The 26,404-nt window shown below is 39.5% G+C and overlaps 1 protein-coding gene and 1 pseudogene across 2 annotated transcripts in view; both read left to right on the forward strand.

Moving 5' to 3' along the window:
* The window catches only part of GNPTAB (N-acetylglucosamine-1-phosphate transferase subunits alpha and beta), a 299,994-nt gene that overhangs the window by 199,236 nt on the left and 74,354 nt on the right, over positions 1–26,404 (forward strand). The window lies entirely within an intron of this gene.
* LOC128665331 (uncharacterized) lies at positions 18,300–18,406 on the forward strand (annotated as a pseudogene).

Here is a 26,404-nt window from a genome sequence, read left to right on the forward strand (position 1 = left end):
TTTTTTGTGGGTGTGTGGTTTTCAATACTCCCTATTGGTTGTGGTTTATAGTTTCAATTGGTGATATTAAGCCTTTCGAATATTTTTATTATTTTATCGATCATTTCTTACTCTGTTGTTTTCTTTTGATTTGTGTAATCCTAATAGAGATCTTATCCGAGTTTTCAAAAACCCTCTTGACTCATGTCATTATTTTTTCAGCAGGTGTATTAATACCCTTTTGTAACCATTCTCATTAGGATTTTTATCACCGCTTTTTCTTGCAGGCTTTCCTTCCTCTACCTAACTATGGTTAATATATTCGAATGCTTCTCTCTTTGTTTTTAATGTATGACAGGTACCAATTTTATACATATATAGATGCAAAAACTGAATTGTACTTCACTTCTTTTTTGGAGATTTAGTGAGTGGCACTCCTTTGTTTGCTTGTGTGTCTAAGCGAATTTTACTCTGCTTTCCTTCGTTAATACTTATACATTTTCTGTATTGTTAACTCCTTCTCTATCGCCCTCATTTGATCATCATTGGTGTCACTCTATTCTTCGTTGCTCCTAACTTATCTTATTTGTTTATTACAGCGTTTTCCAAATATAATTCCCTTTTTCCTAATAATTCCTTACTTTGTGTTGTACAATGTAATATAATATATGTTATATATTTTTTCTCATGGTAGTTTCCCAGGGGCCCGGAAACAATTCCCATTATCTTGGTAAATTAAATTTTAAGGTTTTTCATTTCTGGAGGAATAAGAATTGTTGGTTTATCATTTCTAGAGGAATATGAATTATTATTTTATCATAAATGTAGACTACAAAATGAAAAGAATTTTTAAGAATCTTTAGAATATTTAGAATATATATAGGGACAATATGTCTATATATATATATATATATAACACGATGGACTTCTAGTGAAAATCCACTTTGCACAGCTTTTGTTTTCATTTTTCTGTGCAATTTCCACTGTTCTGTTGTTATTATTTTCCAAACCATAAAAGTGTTCAGTCTTATATTTTTTATGGAGACTAAACAGGGCCACTAATTCTCATAGAGCAACCATATTTTGTGAGTGGTTCTTTCTTAAAGTTCTTGTATAACATGTTTATATATCATGTTTAGATATTAAACTTTATGCCTTAAACGGGCTAGTGGGATTGAATCATATTCTTCTAATTTCAGAATCTTCTTGTAGTTGTTTTGTTTTCAAAGGAAAATTCATTTTTCAAAAAGAATTTTTGGAATAACATTTTCCATATATTGTATAGGTCAGATCTTATCTTATGAAGACATTCTTTTTTATTTTATTTAAAGACAAGTTTGTTGGTTTGAAAGATGAGGGTTCTTTTTGTTCAAATTTTCTGGATATCTTTCCTGTATGGATGTCTGCATTTTAGGTTTCTTCAGTGAAGGTCTCTTGTGGATGACTTTCCTGTATGGGTATCTGCATTTTGGGTTTCCTCAGTGGAGGTTTTAAGCTCAGATTTAAGGTTTTTTTAGGGATGTTAAATCCATTTTCTTTTTCCTTTTTCACAGAGGTTATTATGTTGTTACATTTAGAATTTATGTGTTTTAGGTTAGATTCCAAAGATGGGACAAATCCTCTTTATTGTTTAACCCTCTTTGGTATAGGCAGTCCATATGAAAGATCCATTTCGATTCTTCTATCAGAAGTCTTCTCTCGTGATCACCTCCTCTCCAATTTTTGTGAACCTTTTTTATTCCTATATATTTCAAAGATTTTAATTCTCCATGGTGTTTTTCAAAGAAATGGTTATATAGGGGGGTTTCTTTACTTAACTTCTCAATACAGAGAAGGTGTTCACGTATTCGGTCCTTCAACTGTCTGGATGTCTGTCCAACATATTGTAATTTACATGGGCATTGAAGTAGATAAATGACATTCCTATCATGGCATCGGATCAGTTCTTCTATTTTATACTTCTGTGTGTTGTGGTTGGATTGGAATTCGGTAGTTTTTATTCCATTTTTACATGCTTTACATGTATGACATGGAAAAAATCCTTTCACTATCTTCCCAAACGGATCCTTAATTGTTGGCAGTTTCTTCTTTTGCGTGCTAGGTGCCAATCTGTTTTTTTTTTTTTTTTTTTTTTTTTTTTTTTTTTTTTTTTTACATAATTTTTTATTGAGGTTTAGCTGAAGGCATACATAGATCATAATAACCAGTTCTAATGTCACATGAGGTAAGGCTTCAATGTTACAGGAGTAATAAAATAGGCATAAAAGAAATGTATAGCCGACAAGTTACATAGCCTGCAAGCATTATACAGGTAGGATACTGGTCTTTCAGGAACCTTCTATATGACACAATAAATCACTCTTGAACCAACAAAAGTAACAGGTTGTAACAAAGCAAAAGAAGGAAAGTGTACCTAAGGAGACCACTTTTGGATCACATTAATAAACCTCAATTTTTTAAGTTTAACAACATTTTTGTTCTTGAGGTCCTGAGGACTCATACAGCATAGAACAGGGGGGGTATTAACTGGGACTATTAATGAATCCACAGGACTACTCATAAATTGAATAAATTATTAAAGTAAATAAGGGAAATATTGTGAACTAAAATTAGCTAGTTGAATGGGCGCTTTTGGACCTGTTAGTTTAGAGTAGTTAGAAATTGGTATTGTAAGCACCAATAAGAGTAAATATATAGGTTTGTTATGTAGAAATTATGGTAAAATATGCAGGTAGAAATAATTAAAGTATGGCATAGGCAAGATAAGCCATATAGATAGCCCTCCAACATTAGGAGGTACCTTAGGGGGGGGGGGGAGAGGAGGTGGTAAGTTAAATAAGGTTTATGCGATTTATATGGAATACCATGAATATTGTGTTAAGAGTAACAGAGCAGGTCCAGCCTGCAACAGAAACCTATCTACTGCGGCTATGTGACAGAGCCGCAGATCACATCATAGCTCTAGCAGGCTCACAGAAGAATTAAGCTGTAGCACAATTTCTTAACTACTATTTATGTGGCTTTAGAGGTTATGTTGCGGGAATGAAAGAGAACAAATATGCATAGGTAACCCAGTCCAGTTAGTGATATGTGAGGGTTGAAACCAACCCCTTATATTGAAATATGAGTCCAATCTGTTTTTTTAATTGTTGGCCCTTCGGTATACGAAAATTGGTTTTTCTGGGAGTTTTTCTCCTAAGATGTCATCGTCTTTCAATATACTCCAATGTTTCCTGTAGATATCTTCAATTATTCGGCAGTTTTGACTGTATTCTGTTATTAGTGGAATCTTTACCATATTTTCATCATTTGTTGTCGACCTCTCTTTGTATTTAGTGAGGTTTTTTCTTTCCACTGTTCTTACTTCTTCTATTCTTTGATCTAATACTTCTTCGTTGTAACCTCTGTCTAGAAACTTGGCCTTAATAGTCTGGGCTTGTTCCTCCCACTTCAAGGGATCGGAACAGTTCTTTTTCATCCTAAGGAGTTGCCCTTTTGGGATGTTCCTTTTCCAGTTGTTGTGGTGACAACTTTTTTGGTGGACATAGTTGTTACTGTCCACCTTCTTGAAAAATGTAGATGTCTCAATCTTCCCTTCCTTCACTTCTATGTTTAAATCCAGATATGTCAGTGTTGTTTGACTCCATTCGTACGTGAAATGTAAATTAGCATCATTCTTATTCATGATGCTGATAGTGTATTCCAGATCTTCTTGTGACCCTCTCCATATTAATATGATGTCATCAATATATCGGCGGTAGAGAACCAAGTCCGCGCCCGCCGGACAGGATTCCCAGAATATCTCTTCCCATTTAGCCATATAGAGATTGGCATAGCTGGGCGCGAACCTGGTTCCCATCGCCGTACCACAAACTTGTCTGTAGAATTTGCCATTGTTACAAAAATAATTGTGATTCAATATATAATGGATACTATCCAAAATAAAATCACATTGATTAGATGGAATTTCTGTGTCCTTCCCTAAGTAGAATTTTACAGCCTTCAACCCCTCAATATGGGGTATGCTGGTATACAGCGCGGTGACATCACACGTTACCAGGATGAAGTTACTCTCCCATTTCAAATCTTCAAGAAGATTGATTATTTGAGTAGAGTCCCTTAAGTAGGAAGGGCGCTCTTTGACATGCCGTTGTAGATGTCTGTCTACATAGTCAGACAGATTACTGCTTAAGGAGCCAATCCCTGATATTATTGGTCTTCCGGGTGGCTTGTTAAGATTTTTGTGAATCTTTGGAAGATGGTATATGATTGGTGTTCTTGGAAATTTGACATTTATATAGCTATATTCTTTATCATTTAGAATACCATCTTCCTTAGCTGCCTTCAGTAGATCCACTAGTTCTTTCTTGTATGTGTTTATTGGGTTTTCACTCGATCTTTGGTACGTGTTTTCGTCGCTTAGAATTCTTTCAGTTTCCTCGTTGTAATCTGACCTATTCATTACCACAATCCCTCCGCCCTTATCCGCTGATTTAATTGTGAGATTGTGGTTCTGTTCTAATTCCTTGATGGTTTCAAATTGTTTGGTAGTTAAGTTCTTGTTTCTCAATCTTAACTTTTTTGAATTAATGTCACGTATCTCCCTGCACACTATTGTTTCAAATGTCTCCAATGCATTCCCCTTGTGTGTCAGGGGATAGAATGTTGATTTTGGCTTAAGCTCTGTATGTCTGTAGCCGTCTTCCTGTTCTTTATATTCAAAATTACTTGGTCCATACCCCATTCTTTCTAAGGGAGATTTAAGAAAGAACCTTTTCAGAGTCAGTTTCCTTATAAACTCCTTTGTACTCACAAAGGAGTTGAACTTATCCAAACTTTTGGATGGTGCAAATGATAAACCAAGTCCTAAAACTGATTTTTCGTTTTTACTTAACTCATAGGAGCTTAGATTGAATATCCCATTTTCAATCACAGTTTCTTCTTCTTTTTTCTTTATTTTTTCCCCTCCCCTCTTCCCTCTATGTTTCTTGATTTTGGTCTTACTGTTGATTGGTTTTCCTCCCATTCTTTGTGGTGGTGGCGATCCAATCCAATTTGTTCATGGTCTCCCATCTCTTTACTCTTAATGGATGTTTCTTCGATGGTCACCCCCTTTTTTACCTCTTTTGGTCTTTCCATGTTCTGGTTATTTGATGATTTTTGTTGTTTTCTCATCCTCGGTGTCTCAAATTCTTCCTCATCTCTTCTGTTATATGTTCTTTCATTTTCGTAACCCCTCTTTTTATATGGTCTTTCTTCTTCATAATTCCTTCTGTGATAGAATTGTCTCTCATCTCCATAATTTTGTCCCTCTACAGACAAGTTTGTGGTACGGCGATGGGAACCAGGTTCGCGCCCAGCTATGCCAATCTCTATATGGCTAAATGGGAAGAGATATTCTGGGAATCCTGTCCGGCGGGCGCGGACTTGGTTCTCTACCGCCGATATATTGATGACATCATATTAATATGGAGAGGGTCACAAGAAGATCTGGAATACACTATCAGCATCATGAATAAGAATGATGCTAATTTACATTTCACGTACGAATGGAGTCAAACAACACTGACATATCTGGATTTAAACATAGAAGTGAAGGAAGGGAAGATTGAGACATCTACATTTTTCAAGAAGGTGGACAGTAACAACTATGTCCACCAAAAAAGTTGTCACCACAACAACTGGAAAAGGAACATCCCAAAAGGGCAACTCCTTAGGATGAAAAAGAACTGTTCCGATCCCTTGAAGTGGGAGGAACAAGCCCAGACTATTAAGGCCAAGTTTCTAGACAGAGGTTACAACGAAGAAGTATTAGATCAAAGAATAGAAGAAGTAAGAACAGTGGAAAGAAAAAACCTCACTAAATACAAAGAGAGGTCGACAACAAATGATGAAAATATGGTAAAGGTTCCACTAATAACAGAATACAGTCAAAACTGCCGAATAATTGAAGATATCTACAGGAAACATTGGAGTATATTGAAAGACAATGACATCTTAGGAGAAAAACTCCCAGAAAAACCAATTTTCGTATACCGAAGGGCCAACAATTTAAAAAACAGATTGGCACCTAGCACGCAAAAGAAGAAACTGCCAACAATTAAGGATCCGTTTGGGAAGATAGTGAAAGGATTTTCTTTCATGTAATTAGCAAGAGTCCATGAGCTAGTGACGTATGGGATATACATTCCTACCAGGAGGGGCAAAGTTTCCCAAACCTCAAAATGCCTATAAATACACCCCTCACCACACCCACAATTCAGTTTTACAAACTTTGCCTCCGATGGAGGTGGTGAAGTAAGTTTATGCTAGATTCTACGTTGATATGCGCTCCGTAGCAAGTTGGAGCCCGGTTTTCCTCTCAGTGTGCAGTGAATGTCAGAGGGATGTGAGGAGAGTATTGCCTATTTGAATGCAGTGATCTCCTTCTACGGGGTCTATTTCATAGGTTCTCTGTTATCGGTCGTAGAGATTCATCTCTTACCTCCCTTTTCAGATCGACGATATACTCTTATATATACCATTACCTCTGCTGATTCTCGTTTCAGTACTGGTTTGGCTTTCTACAAACATGTAGATGAGTGTCCTGGGGTAAGTAAATCTTATTTTCTGTGACACTCTAAGCTATGGTTGGGCACTTTGTTTATAAAGTTCTAAATATATGTATTCAAACATTTATTTGCCTTGACTCAGAATGTTCAACTTTCCTTATTTTTCAGACAGTCAGTTTCATATTTGGGATAATGCATTTGATTTAATCATTTTTTCTTACCTTCAAAAAATTTGACTCTTTTTCCCTGTGGGCTGTTAGGCTCGCGGGGGCTGAAAATGCTTCATTTTATTGCGTCATTCTTGGCGCGGACTTTTTTGGCGCAAAAATTCTTTTCCGTTTCCGGCGTCATACGTGTCGCCGGAAGTTGCGTCATTTTTTGACGTTATTTTGCGCCAAAAATGTCGGCGTTCCGGATGTGGCGTCATTTTTGGCGCCAAAAGCATTTAGGCGCCAAATAATGTGGGCGTCTTATTTGGCGCCAAAAAATATGGGCGTCGCTTTTGTCTCCACATTATTTAAGTCTCATTTTTCATTGCTTCTGGTTGCTAGAAGCTTGTTCTTTGGCATTTTTTCCCATTCCTGAAACTGTCATTTAAGGAATTTGATCAATTTTGCTTTATATGTTGTTTTTTCTCTTACATATTGCAAGATGTCTCACGTTGCATCTGAGTCAGAAGATACTACAGGAAAATCGCTGTCTAGTGCTGGATCTACCAAAGCTAAGTGTATCTGCTGTAAACTTTTGGTAGCTATTCCTCCAGCTGTTGTTTGTATTGATTGTCATGACAAACTTGTTAATGCAGATAATATTTCCTTTAGTAAAGTACCATTGCCTGTTGCAGTTCCTTCAACATCTAAGGTGCAGAATGTTCCTGATAACATAAGAGATTTTGTTTCTGAATCCATAAAGAAGGCTATGTCTGTTATTTCTCTTTCTAGTAAACGTAAAAAATCTTTTAAAACTTCTCTCCCTACAGATGAATTTTTAAATGAACATCATCATTCTGATTCTGATGACTCTTCTGGTTCAGAGGATTCTGTCTCAGAGGTTGATGCTGATAAATCTTCATATTTATTTAAAATGGAATTTATTCGTTCTTTACTTAAAGAAGTTCTAATTGCTTTAGAAATAGAGGATTCTGGTCCTCTTGATACTAATTCTAAACGTTTGGATAAGGTATTTAAATCTCCTGTGGTTATTCCAGAAGTTTTTCCTGTTCCTAATGCTATTTCTGCAGTAATTTCCAAAGAATGGGATAAATTGGGTAATTCATTTACTCCTTCTAAACGTTTTAAGCAATTATATCCTGTGCCGTCTGACAGATTAGAATTTTGGGACAAAATCCCTAAAGTTGATGGGGCTATTTCTACCCTTGCTAAACGTACTACTATTCCTACGTCAAATGGTACTTCGTTTAAGGATCCTTTAGATAGGAAAATTGAATCCTTTCTAAGAAAAGCTTATCTGTGTTCAGGTAATCTTCTTAGACCTGCTATATCTTTGGCTGATGTTGCTGCAGCTTCAACTTTTTGGTTGGAAACTTTAGCGCAACAAGTAACACATCATGATTCTCATGATATTATTATTCTTCTTCAGCATGCTAATAATTTTATCTGTGATGCCATCTTTGATATTATCAGAGTTGATGTCAGGTTTATGTCTCTAGCTATTTTAGCTAGAAGAGCTTTATGGCTTAAGACTTGGAATGCTGATATGGCTTCTAAATCAACTCTACTTTCCATTTCTTTCCAGGGTAACAAATTATTTGGTTCTCAGTTGGATTCTATTATTTCAACTGTTACTGGTGGGAAAGGAACTTTTTTACCACAGGATAAAAAATCTAAGGGTAAAAACAGGGCTAATAATCGTTTTCGTTCCTTTCGTTTCAACAAAGAACAAAAGTCTGATCCTTCATCCTCAGGTGCAGTTTCAGTTTGGAAACCATCTCCAATCTGGAATAAATCCAAGCCAGCCAGAAAGGCAAAGCCTGCTTCTAAGTCCACATGAAGGTGCGGCCCTCATTCCAGCTCAGCTGGTAGGGGGCAGGTTACGTTTTTTCAAAGAAATTTGGATCAATTCTGTTCACAATCTTTGGATTCAGAACATTGTTTCAGAAGGGTACAGAATTGGTTTCAAGATGAGACCTCCTGCAAAGAGATTTTTTCTTTCCCGTGTCCCAGTAAATCCAGTAAAAGCTCAAGCATTTCTGAATTGTGTTTCAGATCTAGAGTTGACTGGAGTAATTATGCCAGTTCCAGTTTAGGAACAGGGGATGGGGTTTTATTCAAATCTCTTCATTGTACCAAAGAAGGAGAATTCCTTCAGACCAGTTCTGGATCTAAAAATATTGAATCGTTATGTAAGGATACCAACGTTCAAGATGGTAACGGTAAGGACTATCTTGCCTTTTGTTCAGCAAGGGAATTATATGTCCACAATAGATTTACAGGATGCATATCTGCATATTCCGATTCATCCAGATCATTATCGGTTCCTGAGATTCTCTTTTCTGGACAAGCATTACCAGTTTGTGGCTCTGCCGTTTGGCCTAGCTACAGCTCCAAGAATTTTTACAAAGGTTCTCGGTGCCCTTCTGTCTGTAATCAGAGAACAGGGTATTGTGGTATTTCCTTATTTGGACGATATCTTGGTACTTGCTCAGTCTTTACATTTAGCAGAATTTCATACGAATCGACTCGTGTTGTTTCTTCAAGATCATGGTTGGAGGATCAATTTACCAAAAAGTTCATTGATTCCTCAGACAAGGGTAACCTTTCTGGGTTTCCAGATAGATTCAGTGTCCATGACTCTGTCTTTAACAGACAAGAGACGTCTAAAACTGATTGCAGCTTGTCGAAACCTTCAGTCACAATCATTCCCTTCGGTAGCCTTATGCATGGAAATTCTAGGTCTTATGACTGCTGCATCGGACGCGATCCCCTTTGCTCGTTTTCACATGCGACCTCTTCAGCTTTGTATGCTGAATCAATGGTGCAAGGATTACACAAAGATATCTCAATTAATATCTTTAAAACCGATTGTTCGACACTCTCTAACGTGGTGGACAGATCACCATCGTTTAATTCAGGGGGCTTCTTTTGTGCTTCCGACCTGGACTGTAATTTCAACAGATGCAAGTCTCACAGGTTGGGGAGCTGTGTGGGGATCTCTGACGGCACAAGGAGTTTGGGAATCTCAGGAGGTGAGATTACCAATCAATATTTTGGAACTCCGTGCAATTTTCAGAGCTCTTCAGTTTTGGCCTCTTCTGAAGAGAGAATCATTCATTTGTTTTCAGACAGACAATGTCACAACTGTGGCATACATCAATCATCAAGGAGGAACTCACAGTCCTCTGGCTATGAAAGAAGTATCTCGAATTTTGGTTTGGGCGGAATCCAGCTCCTGTCTAATCTCTGCGGTTCATATCCCAGGTGTAGACAATTGGGAAGCGGATTATCTCAGTCGCCAAACGTTGCATCCGGGCGAATGGTCTCTTCACCCAGAGGTATTTCTTCAGATTGTTCAAATGTGGGAACTTCCAGAAATAGATTTGATTGCGTCCCATCTAAACAAGAAACTTCCCAGGTATCTGTCCAGATCCCGGGATCCTCAGGCGGAGGCAGTGGATGCATTATCACTTCCTTGGAAGTATCATCCTGCCTATATCTTTCCGCCTCTAGTTCTTCTTCCAAGAGTAATCTCCAAGATTCTGAAGGAATGCTCGTTTGTTCTGCTGGTAGCTCCGGCATGGCCTCACAGATTTTGGTATGCAGATCTTGTGCGGATGGCCTCTTGCCAACCGTGGACTCTTCCGTTAAGACCAGACCTTCTGTCACAAGGTCCTTTTTTCCATCAGGATCTGAAATCCTTAAATTTAAAGGTATGGAGATTGAACGCTTGATTCTTCGTCAAAGAGGTTTCTCTGACTCTGTGATTAATACTATGTTACAGGCTCGTAAATCTGTATCTAGAGAGATATATTATAGAGTCTGGAAGACTTATATTTCTTGGTGTATTTCTCATCATTTTTCTTGGCATTCTTTTAGAATTCCGAGAATTTTACAGTTTCTTCAGGATGGTTTAGATAAAGGTTTGTCCGCAAGTTCCTTGAAAGGACAAATCTCTGCTCTTTCTGTTCTTTTTCACAGAAAGATTGCTATTCTTCCTGATATTCATTGTTTTGTACAAGCTTTGGTTCGTATAAAACCTGTCATTAAGTCAATTTCTCCTCCTTGGAGTTTGAATTTGGTTCTGGGGGCTCTTCAAGCTCCTCCGTTTGAACCTATGCATTCATTGGACATTAAATTACTTTCTTGGAAAGTTTTGTTCCTTTTGGCCATCTCTTCTGCCAGAAGAGTTTCTGAATTATCTGCTCTTTCTTGTGAGTCTCCTTTTCTGATTTTTCATCAGGATAAGGCGGTGTTGCGAACTTCTTTTGAAATTTTACCTAAAGTTGTGAATTCCAACAACATTAGTAGAGAAATTGTGGTTCCTTCATTATGTCCTAATCCTAAGAATTCTAAGGAGAAATCGTTGCATTCTTTGGATGTTGTTAGAGCTTTGAAATATTATGTTGAAGCTACTAAATCTTTCCGAAAGACTTCTAGTTTATTTGTTATCTTTTCCGGTTCTAGAAAAGGCCAGAAAGCTTCTGCCATTTCTTTGGCATCTTGGTTGAAATCTTTAATTCATCTTGCCTATGTTGAGTCGGGTAAAACTCCGCCTCAGAGAATTACAGCTCATTCTACTAGGTCAGTTTCTACTTCCTGGGCATTTAGGAATGAAGCTTCGGTTGATCAGATTTGCAAAGCAGCAACTTGGTCCTCTTTGCATACTTTTACTAAATTCTACCATTTTGATGTATTTTCTTCTTCTGAAGCAGTTTTTGGTAGAAAAGTACTTCAGGCAGCGGTTTCAGTTTGAATCTTCTGCTTATGTTTTTCGTTAAACTTTATTTTGGGTGTGGATTATTTTCAGCAGGAATTGGCTGTCTTTATTTTATCCCTCCCTCTCTAGTGACTCTTGTGTGGAAAGATCCACATCTTGGGTAATCATTATCCCATACGTCACTAGCTCATGGACTCTTGCTAATTACATGAAAGAAAACATAATTTATGTAAGAACTTACCTGATAAATTCATTTCTTTCATATTAGCAAGAGTCCATGAGGCCCACCCTTTTTTTGTGGTGGTTATGATTTTGTATAAAGCACAATTATTCCAATTCCTTATTTTATATGCTTTCGCACTTTTTTATCACCCCACTTCTTGGCTATTCGTTAAACTGAATTGTGGGTGTGGTGAGGGGTGTATTTATAGGCATTTTGAGGTTTGGGAAACTTTGCCCCTCCTGGTAGGAATGTATATCCCATACGTCACTAGCTCATGGACTCTTGCTAATATGAAAGAAATGAATTTATCAGGTAAGTTCTTACATAAATTATGTTTTTTCCATGTCATACATGTAAAGCATGTAAAAATGGAATAAAAACTACTGAATTCCAATCCAACCACAACACACAGAAGTATAAAATAGAAGAACTGATCCGATGCCATGATAGGAATGTCATTTATCTACTTCAATGCCCATGTGGATTACAATATGTTGGACAGACATCCAGACAGTTGAAGGACCGAATACGTGAACACCTTCTCTGTATTGAGAAGTTAAGTAAAGAAACCCCCCTATATAACCATTTCTTTGAAAAACACCATGGAGAAGTAAAATCTTTGAAATATATAGGAATAAAAAAGGTTCACAAAAATTGGAGAGGAGGTGATCACGAGAGAAGACTTCTGATAGAAGAATCGAAATGGATCTTTCATATGGACTGCCTATACCCAAGAGGGTTAAACAATAAAGAGGATTTGTCCCATCTTTGGAATCTAACCTAAAACACATAAATTCTAAATGTAACAACATAATAACCTCTGTGAAAAAGGAAAAAGAAAATGGATTTAACATCCCTAAAAAAACCTTAAATCTGAGCTTAAAACCTCCACTGAGGAAACCCAAAATGCAGATACCCATACAGGAAAGTCATCCACAAGAGACCTTCACTGAAGAAACCTAAAATGCAGACATCCATACAGGAAAGATATCCAGAAAATTTGAACAAAAAGAACCCTCATCTTTCAAACCAACAAACTTGTCTTTAAATAAAATAAAAAAGAATGTCTTCATAAGATAAGATCTGACCTATACAATATATGGAAAATGTTATTCCAAAAATTCTTTTTGAAAAAGGAATTTTCCTTTGAAAACAAAACAACTACAAGAAGATTCTGAAATTAGAAGAATATGATTCAATCCCACTAGTCCGTTTAAGGCATAAAGTTTAATATCTAAACATGATATATAAACATGTTATACAAGAACTTTAAGAAAGAACCACTCACAAAATATGGTTGCTCTATGAGAATTAGTGGCCCTGTTTAGTCTCCATAAAAAATATAAGACTGAACACTTTTATGGTTTGGAAAATAATAACAACAGAACAGTGGAAATTGCACAGAAAAATGAAAACAAAAGCTGTGCAAAGTGGATTTTCACTAGAAGTCCATCGTGTTATATATATATAAAGACATATTGTCCCTATATATATTCTAAAGATTCTAAAGATTCTTAAAAATTCTTTTCATTTTGTAGTCTACATTTATGATAAAATAATAATTCATATTCCTCTAGAAATGATAAACCAACAATTCTTATTCCTCCAGAAATGAAAAACCTTAAAATTTAATTTACCAAAATAATGGGAATTGTTTCCGGGCCCCTGGGAAACTACCATGAGAAAAAAATATATAACTTATATTATATTACATTGTACAACACAAAGTAAGAAATTATTAGGAAAAAGGGAATTATATTTGGAAAACGCTGTAATAAACAAATAAGATAAGTTAGGAGCAACGAAGAATAGAGTGACACCAATGATGATCAAATGAGGGCGATAGAGAAGGAGTTAACAATACAGAAAATGTATAAGTATTAACGAAGGAAAGCAGAGTAAAATTCGCTTAGACACACAAGCAAACAAAGGAGTGCCACTCACTAAATCTCCAAAAAAGAAGTGAAGTACAATTCAGTTTTTGCATCTATATATGTATAAAATTGGTACCTGTCATACATTAAAAACAAAGAGAGAAGCATTCGAATATATTAACCATAGTTAGGTAGAGGAAGGAAAGCCTGCAAGAAAAAGCGGTGATAAAAATCCTAATGAGAATGGTTACAAAAGGGTATTAATACACCTGCTGAAAAAATAATGACATGAGTCAAGAGGGTTTTTGAAAACTCGGATAAGATCTCTATTAGGATTACACAAATCAAAAGAAAACAACAGAGTAAGAAATGATCGATAAAATAATAAAAATATTCGAAAGGCTTAATATCACCAATTGAAACTATAAACCACAACCAATAGGGAGTATTGAAAACCACACACCCACAAAAAACTGGCCAATTAATATCACCAACTGAAGCTAAAAACCACAACCAATAGGGAGTATTGAAAATCACACACCCACAAAAAACTGGCCAATTACGTAACATAAAAAACTGGCCAATTACGTAACACAAAAGGAACTCCGACTAGCCAATAGAAAAGACCAAAAAACGAGACGCAAAACAAGAAACATAAGATCTTAATACATTAAAACATGAAAATAAATAAGTAGAACAAATAAAGGAAAATGTAGAGAGCAATAGAAGCTAAAAAAGAGTCGATTATAGACAAAGTGATAAACAAAACATTAAATTAAAACCGAAAGGATTATGACAAACACTTCCGGGACCAAAATTAAGGTCAGGATGAAAGAGGTATAAGAACACCTTTGTTTGTGATCAAAACCAGTCTTGAGAAAGGTCGATGTACGACCGAAATGCGTTGGCTGGTGAGTATATTTCTTACATTAGGACTGACATTTGCAATCTACACTATTGTTTGTATCTGTTTTAACAGAGGGATCAGTCGTGCAGCGTTTTAAAAACTTGGGAAGCTAAGAAACTGAGCCGCACACTACTGCAGACACACATATATACAAAGTGAGAAGGAGGACTGGCATCTCCACTGGTCCGGGGAATTACAGCATCTGGGGAAACACCGAACTTATTGAAGACTAAGGTCTAATCATTTGACATTGGTTTATTTGAAATTTTAAGGCAACATGGTTAGCCGCACACAACAGTGAAGAGACTATACATATAGACTTTTTAGGATTTTATTATCACCAATTTTAGATTCACTTTTTCACGGTATTATAATACCACCTGGATTGTATTGATAACAGAATCTTTCTCAGAAATAGCGTTTTTTAGAGCTATAAGATTCGCGTTTTTTTGATATATTCTTTTTGAGATTTGCAATTTTGAATGTTAAATTCTTGGTTAAAGTAGTGAGCAATCACTAGAAATCACCCATTCACATATGTTTTTTGTTAAGTTCGACACAAAGTTTTAGAGGTTAGCACGAATTTTGTTTCAATTTTGTTGTTTTAACATTTGAAAGCACTGGATTAATATTGTACAGTTATATAGTCACTACCGTATCACGGTTATTTGAATAATAGCCACCCGCTGTAAACCCTGGTGTATCTGTCAGCAGCACAGATACTGAGCTTAGGCTCTATCAATGAGCCTAGGCTTTGGTTATACATATATATCCAGAAGTAACAATAATCAAGTAGCGACAGCTGCTGTGATATAGCGGCACTCGCTCAGATATTAGGAGTGTTTGTTATTGTGCATAGTATAAGAGATAAGCTGATTTCTTAGTGGCTGTCAGCCTTTCAATTGAAACCGTCAGCAATAAAATCTAGGGTATTAAGAATCCCTGCTATTAATTTAACGGGTGAGTTTTAATCCTATATTTTAATAAGGAAACAGGTGAATGCCCAATTTCCATTTTAACTGTGAGTCCATTTTTTACTGTGAGCTTATTTTAGATTGTTAACATGGATCCATGAGGGAATGAAAGGTTCATATTGACTTTATGTGATATTCGACTTGAATTCTTATATTTTACAAAAATCAGAGATACAATTATAAGTGTTACCACGTAATAACTTTATTCACTTGGAGACCCCAAGGTAGAAAATTGGAAATAGTAAACTGTAACAGTCACTGATTTTCACTGCTTGCTAATTTTTGTACTTTCATCCAGAAATGGAATGAACATTGTAATAAATAGTGATAATTAATTTTAGCTAAGACCCTGCCTCTTTTTGTTGGCGCTTGGATATCTAATTTTAAATCCTGAAATGCAGTTTTAATACTGAGCTAGTTAGTTATTTAAAGGGACTGTCAAGTAAAAAATAAACCTAAAAGGATATTTTCTATTTAAAGGGACACTGAACCCAAATTTTTTCTTTTGTGATTCAGATAGAGCATGCAATTTTAAGCAACTTTCTAATTTACTACTATTATCAATTTTTCTTCGTTCTCTTGCTATCTTTATTTGAAAAAGAAGGCAGCTAAACTTTTTTTTTTTGCCTTAGTACTCTGGACAGCACTTTGTTTATTGGTGGTTGAATTTATCCACCAATCAGCAAGGACAACCCAGGTTGTTCACCAAAAATGGGCCAGCATCTAAACTTACATTCTTGCATTTAAAATAAAGATACCAAGAGAATGAAGAAAATTTGATAATAGGAGTAAATTAGAAAGTTGCTTAAAGTTCCATGCTCTATCTGAATCACAAAAGAAAACATTTGGTTTCAGTGTCCCTTTAAACGGGGAGAGTCCACAGCTGCATTCATTACTTTTGGGAATTCAGAACCTGGCCACCAGGAGGAGGCAAAGAAACCCCAGCCAAAGGCTTAAATACCTCCCCCACTTCCCTCATCCCCCAGTCATTCTTTGCCTTTCGTCACAGGAGGTTGGCAGAGAAGTGTCGGAAGATTAAAGATAGTCTCTTATGGAGGGTAGTACTCTTCGAAATGGGACTGGAGTTTTAAGTAATCCTGTCAGCCTCTAAGTGAGAGCATGGATGAAGGTTAGAGTCCGGAGATCCAGGGAGAGTCTTTCTGCAAAACGATCCTGACTCATGTTAACAGCTCCTTAGCAATCAGCATTGACGAGTTTCGCTGCCTGCTTTCTTCACTCAAGTCCATGTCAGAAGCGAGGCTACTATCTGTCACACTTGAAGGGCCGTGTTCCTGTTCCACGGCGTAGATTCCGGTAAGATCATTTCATTTTACTTTGATGTGTGAGTGTAATGTGAACGAAGAAGTCAGGGTCTCAGTGGGACTCCTTTATCTTTATGGAATCAAGGGTTAATATCTCTTGAGGGGGGTTATTGATCAGGGGGGGACTTAAATCATGTTTGTTATGTGATTCTACTGCTAATGTGTAGTGACTCTTGGGCTTGTGGCTATATCGGAACATAACGGCCTTTTTCGTCAGGCTGTGCGGCTCTTGTGGCCTTGGCACGCTTTTCTCTGGCCTGCATGGTGTACCTTGTGACTAGGCGTGGTCACGTTCTGTACTCCATTTCCGTATTCCTGACCGCGTGGCGACGGAGAAAGTCTGTTTCGCTGGTTGTCTGGGTCACAGGAGGTGGTGAGTGCCCCAGCCATTGGGGGTGTAAGGTGCCGTTCTTATTTTTGTTTTTTCTTCTATCCATAATTTCTATCCAAGTTATGGAGGATTCTGATTTTTTGGAGACGGATGTCTCTGACTCAGATTCTACTTCTTGCGATGAATATAAGATGGCCAGGATAATCCATGCCCATCAGTTATGTTCCGAATGCCGCTTTAGAGTACTCCCTTCTCCCGATCCAGGGACCTTAGAGTTCGCCGAGCCATCCACCCCTGTGAATCCCACATCCTGTGAGGAGCGTGCCCTAGACCCTTCCCTAGCTACGCATGCAGGTGTCTCTAAGGCCGTTACCCCTTCTCCAGAAGGTGGCTTGTTTCCTCCAGAGGTTACGGCACGGTTCTGCATGGCCATATCTATGGCGTTGGCGCTTTTACACCTTCCTGAGAGGGAGGTGTTGATGACATACTGTCCGTGTTCTGTTAACCAGGGCTTGTCAGGCGTGGGATCGTCTGGGTCAGATCAGCCATCTGGGGAAGCTGTTGCTTCTAAAACTTCAGGGGCCCAATTATTGGGGTCGTCAGTTGCCCCGGCGGAGGTAAGTTTTGCTTTTTATTATAGACTGGTGCGCCTTCGTGTCCTTCTGCAACATGTTTTGGCGGTGATGGAGGATCCCAATCCTAATGGGTTGAGCGATCCTCGGTCTGCTGTACCAGACAGAAGGCTGGGTTAGACGTGGGGGGATGAAGTTAATCTCCTTGTCGTCTCCTATTTATTTTCTTTTGGGGTATCTTATTTCAGTCCTTTGCTCCTGTTAGTGTACCCATTCTTCTTGGGTGTTCACCTGCGGGTGCTGCCCTCTTTTTCTTTGATCCGGTAGGATGGTTTTGTTTCTTTTCGAGAAGCTCATGTCTGTTATAATTTTTCCGGTGGGAAACATTTCTTTTCTGAAATTTGATACTAGCGATTTTGTGGTCACTTGAGCACTTCCGTGAAGTGGCATGTTAAGGTGTTAGTACATTGTTATGTCTATAGTTCCTTTGTCGATTCCTGTTGGGGTTTTGATCTTTCTGTGGCCTGGGTCAGTTCTGAATGCCCTATGTAGCAGACTGGTCCTGGTCGGGCGCTATTTTCTGGTCCTTTAGGCCTATATCACCCACATGGTGCCGGTATATCTGGCTGTCCTGGTTGGGTGGTGAGTTGCTCACTCGGATGAGGAGTTTGTTATACTCTAGTTCTCTTCTGATCGACTAAAGCTTTCGCCTTTACTAAAGATTTCCGTGTAGAGGATCATCCATGGGTTTTCACAAAAGTCTTGCCCCTTGCGGGGCTAAGTCATGGAGAGGAGGCCTTTCGTTCTTAGACGTCAGGCTTGTTCTCGTTTCTTCTTTCGGGTGGGGCGATTGTGCTCAGTCCTCATTGTCCTGTTCTTGATTGTTGGCGGGGTTCCTGAAAAGGATCCTGCTAAAGTTTTTTCTGTTGGTTCCGGAAGTCCTTGGCCTCAGAGCTAGGGTTTTCCATTCCCAATGGGACTGGAGGTTTGGATGATCCTTTGACATCTGGGGTACCAGGTTGGGGCGATATTTTTATCTTTTTGGTATTTCTTATCGGATGTATTTTTTGAGGCCTTGATGACGAAACTCTTCCTTAGGGGGTTGAGACGTCTTAGGCTTCTTTTTCCCCTCTTGGGGCTGGTTGGGGGATTATCTGTTCTGGAAGTTAGGGCATTTACTGCCTTTTTCTTCCATCCTACTTGTCTGCTCCCATGTGTTGGGGCTCTGGAGAATGCATTTGTCTCCATTTTTTTCCTGTAGCTGCCCTTTCTAAGAGGCCTCGTTTTCTCTGTCGATCGTCAGGAATTGTGAGGCTTATCCATCATTAATTCCTTGAGCTGTGGGGGTTTCCGGGAGGTGATCCTGAAGGGATTGTTTGGAGACTATTTTATCTTCTCAAACTGGATTATCTAGTTTTGAGATCTTACTTTGGGTGTTGTCCCTAGAGCCTTTGGGAGATATGCTCTCTGTCTCTGGGATGCCTTTGCGAACGTCCAATGTCCAAGGACCTTTGGATGTGGTTGCACCTCCTTGGGTACAGGTTCTCCGTATGAGGTATCCCTATGGTTCCTCAGGGGTTACTATCTTGTAGCCAGCTTCGGTTTCTGGATGTCCAGTTCTCAGGACATGTTTTTGTCTTGGATTTCTGACTGCATCTCTTAGATGGGTCTTGGGCGGTTCTGTCCTTCCGGTTCTGAGAATTCCACCTGCCCTTTCAGGGGGTTTTGTTTTTCTCTTATCGGAGGCTTGGAAATAGCCTGAGGGGTCGTTTAGCTGCCTAGCAAGCGTGAGATTGTAGTTGCAATCTGTTGCAGCTCTTTGCACCTTAAAAAGGGTCTTGATGACTGTCTGTTTTCTACTGGGCCGGCTGTCTGTCTGCTGCCGCACTTTCCATGCCTGTGGGCAGGTGAGCAGTTATATTTGGTTTCCTCCTCCCCTTGGGGAGACTGGGGCATTCCACAGTATCCACCTAGTGCCCCGGAGGTCTTCCTCTGTGCAGAGGGGTTCCTCCTGCCTTGCAGCAGGATGTCATGTAGGGTTGGATTCTGGTATTGTGCCATCACTATTGGTTCAGTGTAGTCTCTTTTTTTGTCTGGGAGTGTCCCTTCTTGTAGGGTAAGGATCTGTGTCTGGGTCCTGGAACCCACGCTCGTCCTATGTTCTGTCATAGCTTAGTGGTTAACATGCCAGTCTTGTTCCAATTGGTAGTGTTTGCTCTATCATTGGTACAGTTCAATTTAGTTCCTCTCCTTTTTTCCTTACTAAGGATTTGGGTGGTCTGGGGAATGGTTTATTTCCCTGCTTTCGGACTTTACCAGTCGCTTTGGTGCTGAGTCCGTTGCCTCAGAGAGGGGGGTCAGAGTTCTGTCTGTTTGATTGAGCCTGGACCGCACATCTTACTTAGATCTTGTGATCCTTCCTTAACTGGGAGGCTTTGCAGTGTTTTCCTTACACAGCAAGGGGCTTTTTCTGTGGGTTTTGGATGCTCTCCTACTTCCTTGTTTTTCCTGTGAGGGGGAGTGGGTTTCTGCTCTCCTTCTGAATTTTTCCTCTGTGGGAGTCCTGGTGCAGTTCCTAGCTTGGTTGACTAGTGTTAACGGCTGGAGTCTGCTAGACTTCTGTTGTAGGGGGAAGCCTGTGGCTTCATCTGGAGTATAATATTTATGGTGCTATTTTTGGGAGGTTCCCGGAGGGGGTTTTCTCCCTCGGTCGCTCTTTCATAGTGCGGATTGCACGCTGTGTGAGGGATGGGGTCTACCTTGTCTCTCTAGGTCTCCAGTGTTGGGACGTTACATGGTCCCTTGGACTTCCGTTCGGATTGGGGTAGGGTTTTTTTCCCTCCCCTTCTCTTTGTGAGTTCGTTCTCTATTCGTTTCTGTCCTGTTGCAATCTTTGTTTGCACTTGGAGTTGAGCTAGGGTTCCTTTTACCCTAGCTTATTGATCTTTAGATCTCGGTTGTGTTCTTCTTCTTTCTATCCCTTTAGGGGGTATGAGGAGGTCCCTTTCCCTTGCGGTCACGGGTTAGTTTGAGTATGGGCCTGGTGCCTGCGGGACTTGTCTCCTCGGAGGCTTTGTGCTCGGTGGAATCTACTGATTATGAGAGGTTTCTATCTAGGGCCTTGCTGGTTTTAACTGATGGGCAGTTACCTGGTCCTTTCAGGTTTTCTTCTTCTTTTTCTGGTGAAGAAGTTGTTTTTGACAGGTGTTTGGGTAATTTCAGGCTGTGATGCCTTCCGAATAGGCCGCCTTGTCAACCCACCCTTTTTTTGCATTCAGTGTCCTCTATAGCTTGGGTATTGTTTTCCCTAAAGTAATGAATGCAGCTGTGGACTCTCCCCGTTTAAGAAAAAAACTTAAATTATGCTTACCTGATCATTTTCTTTTCTTCTGATGGGGAGAGTCCACAGCTCCCCGCCCACGTTATGGGGCGGCTGTTTTTATTTTTGTATTCTTCTGGCACCTTTTTTTTACCCTGATATTTATCCTACTGTTCATTGTTCCCTTGGCAGTATGACTGGGGGATGAGGGAAGTGGGGGAGGTATTTAAGCCTTTGGCTGGGGTGTCTTTGCCTCCTCCTGGTGGCCAGGTAATGAATTCCCAAAAGTAATGAATGCAGCTGTGGACTCTCCCCGTCAGAAGAAAAGAAAATTATCAGGTAAGCATAATTTAAGTTTTTTAAACAAATTTCCAATTTACTTTTATCAGTTTTGCTTAGTTCTCGTGGTATCCTTTGTTAAAGAGCAATCCTAGGTGAGCTCAGTACCACGTATGTAACTTTGCTATCAGGCAGCAGTGTTAATAGAAGTGTTAGATATTGTTGCAAATGTTGCTTCCATAAACTACTACAAACATATGCACATTCCTAAGCTCCTAACAGCTTACCTAGGTTACTCTTCAACAAATTATACCAATAAAACAAAGCAAATTTTTTAATACACAAAATTGTATAGTTGTTTAAAACTGCATATTCTTTCGGAATTATGAAAGTTTAATTTTGACTCCATTATCCCTTTAAGCATTTATGCTAACTCTGTCTGAAAATAACATTTCTCCTGTTAAGTGTGGTCAGTCCACGGGTCATCATTACTTCTGGGATATTAACTCCTCCCCAACAGGAAGTGCAAGAGGATCACCCAGCAGAGCTGCTATATAGCTCCTCCCCTCTACGTCACACCCAGTCATTCTCTTGCACCCAACTAATAGATAGGATGTGTGAGAGGACTGTGGTGATTATACTTAGTTTTTATATCTTCAATCAAAAGTTTGTTATTTTAAAACAGCACCGGAGTGTGTTGTTCCTTCTCAGGTAGAATTTGAAGAAGAATCTACCTGAGTTTTTGGATGATTTTAGCCGGCGTAGTTAAGATCATTTTGCTGTTCTCGGCCATCTGAGGAGTGAGGTAAACTTCAGATCAGGGGGCAGCGGGCAGGTTCACCTGCAAAGAGGTATGTAGCAGCATATTATTTTCTGAGGAATGGAATTGACTGAGAAAATACTGCCAATACCGATATAATGTAAGTTCAGCCTTAAATGCAGTAGTAGCAACTGGTATCAGGCTGTCATGTATGTATATTTACACTTCAGTATTCTGGGAAATGGCACTTCACTGGGATAATACTGTATGCATAAAACTTTTAGCCTAACTTGCAGTGGGAACGACTAGTTGCAGGCTTTCTAATGACGTTTCATTTATTTGATGTTAAACGTTTTTGCTGGCATGTTAAATCGTTTAATTATCTGAGGTACTGGGTGAAAAATTGTTTTGGGCACTGTTTTTTTCCACTTGGCGGTCGTTTTATTTAATTTAAGACAGTTTACTGATCTCCCTCACTGTTGTGTGTGAGGGGGAGGGGCCTATTTTGGTGCTTTTGCTACGCATCAGAAAATTCAGTCACAAGTCTGTTTTCTTCCCTGCATGATCCGGTTCGTCTCTACAGAGCTCAAGGGTCTTCAAAAGTTATTTTGAGGGAGGTAATCACTCACAGCAGACCTGTGAGATTGTGCTTTGACTGTGATAAAAAACGTTTTTATTCTGTACATTTTTTCTGCTATTTAAGGGTTTGTTATTCATTGCTAATGGGGGCAATCCTTTGCTAAATTGTGTTTTTACCGGAAAGAATTTGATTTTATAATTTCTCCGGTTCATTGTTACCCAACTGTCATAACTTTTTTCTGTGCTTCTTAAAGGCACAGTACGTTTTTCATATTACTTGTAAATTGAGTTGAAAAGTATTTCCAAGTTTGCTAGTTTAATTGCTAGTGTGTTAAACATGTCTGACTCAGAGGAATATCTCTGTGCTATATGTGCTAAAGCCAAAGTGGAGCCCAATAGAAATTTATGTACTAATTGCATTGATGCTACTTTAAATAAAAGTCAATTTGTACAAATTGAACATCATTCACCAAACAACGAGGGGAAAGTTATGCCGACTAACTTGCCTCACGTGTCAGTACCTGCATCTCCCGCTCGGGAGGTGCGTGATATTGTAACGCCGAGTACTTCAGGGCGGCCATTACAAATCACATTACAGGACATGGCTAATGTTATGACTGAAGTTTTGTCTAAATTACCAGAACTTAGAGGTAAGCGTGATCACTCTGGGGTGAGAACAGAGTGCGCTGATAATAATAGGGCCATGTCAGATACTGCGTCACAATATGCAGAACATGAGGACGGAGAGCTTCAATCTGCAGGTGACGGTTCTGATCCCAATAGAGTGGATTCAGACATTTCTAACTTTAAGTTTAAGCTTGAAAACCTCCGTGTACTGCTAGGGGAGGTATTAGCGGCTCTGAATGCTTGTAACACCGTTGCAATCCCAGAGAAATTATGTAGGCTGGATAGATACTATGCGGTACCGGCGAGTACTGACGTATTTCCTATACCTAAGAGACTTACAGAAATAATTACTAAGGAGTGGGATAGACCCGGTGTACCCTTTTCCCCCCCTCCTGTATTTAGAAAAATGTTTCCAATAGACGCCACCACACGGGACTTATGGCAGACGGTCCCTAAGGTGGAGGGAGCGGTTTCTACTCTGGCTAAGCGTACCACTATCCCGGTGGAGGATAGCTGTGCCTTTTCAGATCCAATGGATAAAAAATTAGAGGGTTACCTTAAGAAAATGTTTGTTCAACAAGGTTTTATATTGCAACCCCTTGCATGTATTGCGTCTGTCACGGCCGCGGCCGCTTTTTGGTCCGAGTCCCTGGAAGAGACTCTTGACTCAATAACTATAGATGAGATTTCTAACAAGCTTAAGACTCTTAAGCTAGCTAATTCATTTGTTTCAGATGCCGTAGTACATTTAACTAAACTTACGGCTAAGAATTCCGGATTCGCCATTCAGGCACGCAGAGCACTGTGGCTAAAATCCTGGTCAGCTGACGTTACTTCTAAATCTAAATTACTTAACATACCTTTCAAAGGACAGACCTTATTCGGGCCTGGTTTGAACGAAATTATCGCTGACATTACTGGAGGTAAGGGCCATGCCCTGCCTCAAGACAGAGCCAAACCTAGGGCTAGACAGTCTAATTTTCGTTCCTTTCGTAATTTCAAGGCAGGAGCAGCATCAACTTCCTCTGCACCAAAACAGGAAGGAGCTGTTGCTCGCTACAGACAAGGCTGGAGACCCAACCAGTCCTGGAACAAGGGCAAGCAGGCCAGAAAACCTGCTGCTGTCCCTAAGACAGCATGAATTGAGGGCCCCCGATCCGGGAACGGATCTAGTGGGGGGCAGACTTTCTCTCTTCGCCCAGGCTTGGGCAAGAGATGTCCAGGATCCCTGGGCACTAGAGATCATATCTCAGGGATATCTTCTGGACTTCAAATCCTCTCCCCCAAAAGGGAGATTTCATCTGTCAAGGTTGTCAACAAACCAAATAAAGAAAGAGGCGTTTCTACGCTGTGTACAAGATCTTTTACTAATGGGAGTGATCCATCCGGTTCCACGGTCGGAACACGGACAGGGGTTTTACTCAAATCTGTTTGTGGTTCCCAAGAAAGAGGGAACCTTCAGACCAATCTTGGATTTAAAGATCCTAAACAAATTCCTAAGAGTTCCATCGTTCAAAATGGAAACTATTCGGACAATCCTACCCATGATCCAAAAGGGTCAGTACATGACCACAGTGGATTTAAAGGATGCTTACCTTCACATACCGATTCACAAAGATCATTACCGGTATCTAAGGTTTGCCTTCCTAGACAGGCATTACCAGTTTGTAGCTCTTCCATTCGGATTGGCTACGGCTCCAAGAATCTTCACAAAGGTTCTGGGTGCTCTTCTGGCGGTACTAAGACCGCAAGGAATTTCGGTAGCTCCGTACCTAGACGACATTCTGATACAAGCTTCAAGCTTTCAAACTGCCAAGTTTCATACAGAGTTAGTACTGGCATTTCTAAGGTCGCATGGATGGAAGGTGAACGAAAAGAAGAGTTCTCTCGTTCCACTCACAAGAGTTCCCTTCTTGGGGACTCTTATAGATTCTGTAGAAATGAAGATCTACCTGACAGAAGACAGGTTAACAAAGCTTCAAAATGCATGCCGTGTCCTTCATTCCATTCAACACCCGTCAGTGGCTCAATGCATGGAGGTGATCGGCTTAATGGTAGCGGCAATGGACATAGTACCCTTTGCACGCCTTCATCTCAGACCGCTGCAATTGTGCATGCTAAGTCAGTGGAATGGGGATTACTCAGATTTGTCCCCTACTCTGAATCTGGATCAAGAGACCAGAAATTCTCTTCTATGGTGGCTTTCTCGGCCACATCTGTCCAGGGGGATGCCATTCAGCAGGCCAGATTGGACAATTGTAACAACAGACGCCAGCCTACTAGGTTGGGGCGCTGTCTGGAATTCTCTGAAGGCTCAGGGATCATGGACTCAGGAGGAGAGTCTCCTGCCAATAAACATTCTGGAATTGAGAGCAGTTCTCAATGCCCTTCTGGCTTGGCCCCAGTTAACAACTCGGGGGTTCATCAGGTTTCAGTCGGACAACATCACGACTGTAGCTTACATCAACCATCAAGGAGGGACAAGAAGCTCCCTAGCGATGATGGAAGTATCAAAGATAATTCGCTGGGCAGAGTCTCACTCTTGCCACCTGTCAGCAATCCACATCCCGGGAGTGGAGAACTGGGAGGCGGATTTCCTAAGTCGTCAGACTTTTCATCCGGGGGAGTGGGAACTTCATCCGGAGGTCTTTGCCCAAATACTTCGACGTTGGGGCAAACCAGAGATAGATCTCATGGCTAAACAACTAGAAATACTAATTGTACAAAGAGATACACTTAGGATTATTTGAAAAGAATACCACAAAGAAAATTATTTCTTTAACTACAAATGATCATATGAATATGAAATTTACTCTATTTGTTTAAAATGTTCCATTACATTCATACTTTAATACTTTATTGTTACAACTAGGAACAAACATTCACACAGAAGTAGCCTGAAAGGGTTAAAAACACTTAAACCCAGTTAAATTAAATTGATATAGTCAGCAATGCTCTATGTATTCAGCCTGATGCCCACAAAATTATAGTGCAGGATAAGCTAAGCCCTTACAATCCGAGGGCTATTTTACTTTTAAATAGTTATATTTTTAAAGGTAAATAGTAGGCACCAGGATTCAACAAATATATAGGTATATACAGATTCTATTATTTACTAGGCAAGCAGTTAAAAAAGCGACAGACAGGAGAGAACTAGCTTCTCCTGCTGGACCCCTATAGATCTCATGGCGTCTCGACAGAACGCCAAGCTTCC

The sequence above is a fragment of the Bombina bombina genome, chromosome 6 (genome assembly GCF_027579735.1).
Source record: "Bombina bombina isolate aBomBom1 chromosome 6, aBomBom1.pri, whole genome shotgun sequence".
Taxonomy (NCBI): domain Eukaryota; kingdom Metazoa; phylum Chordata; class Amphibia; order Anura; family Bombinatoridae; genus Bombina; species Bombina bombina.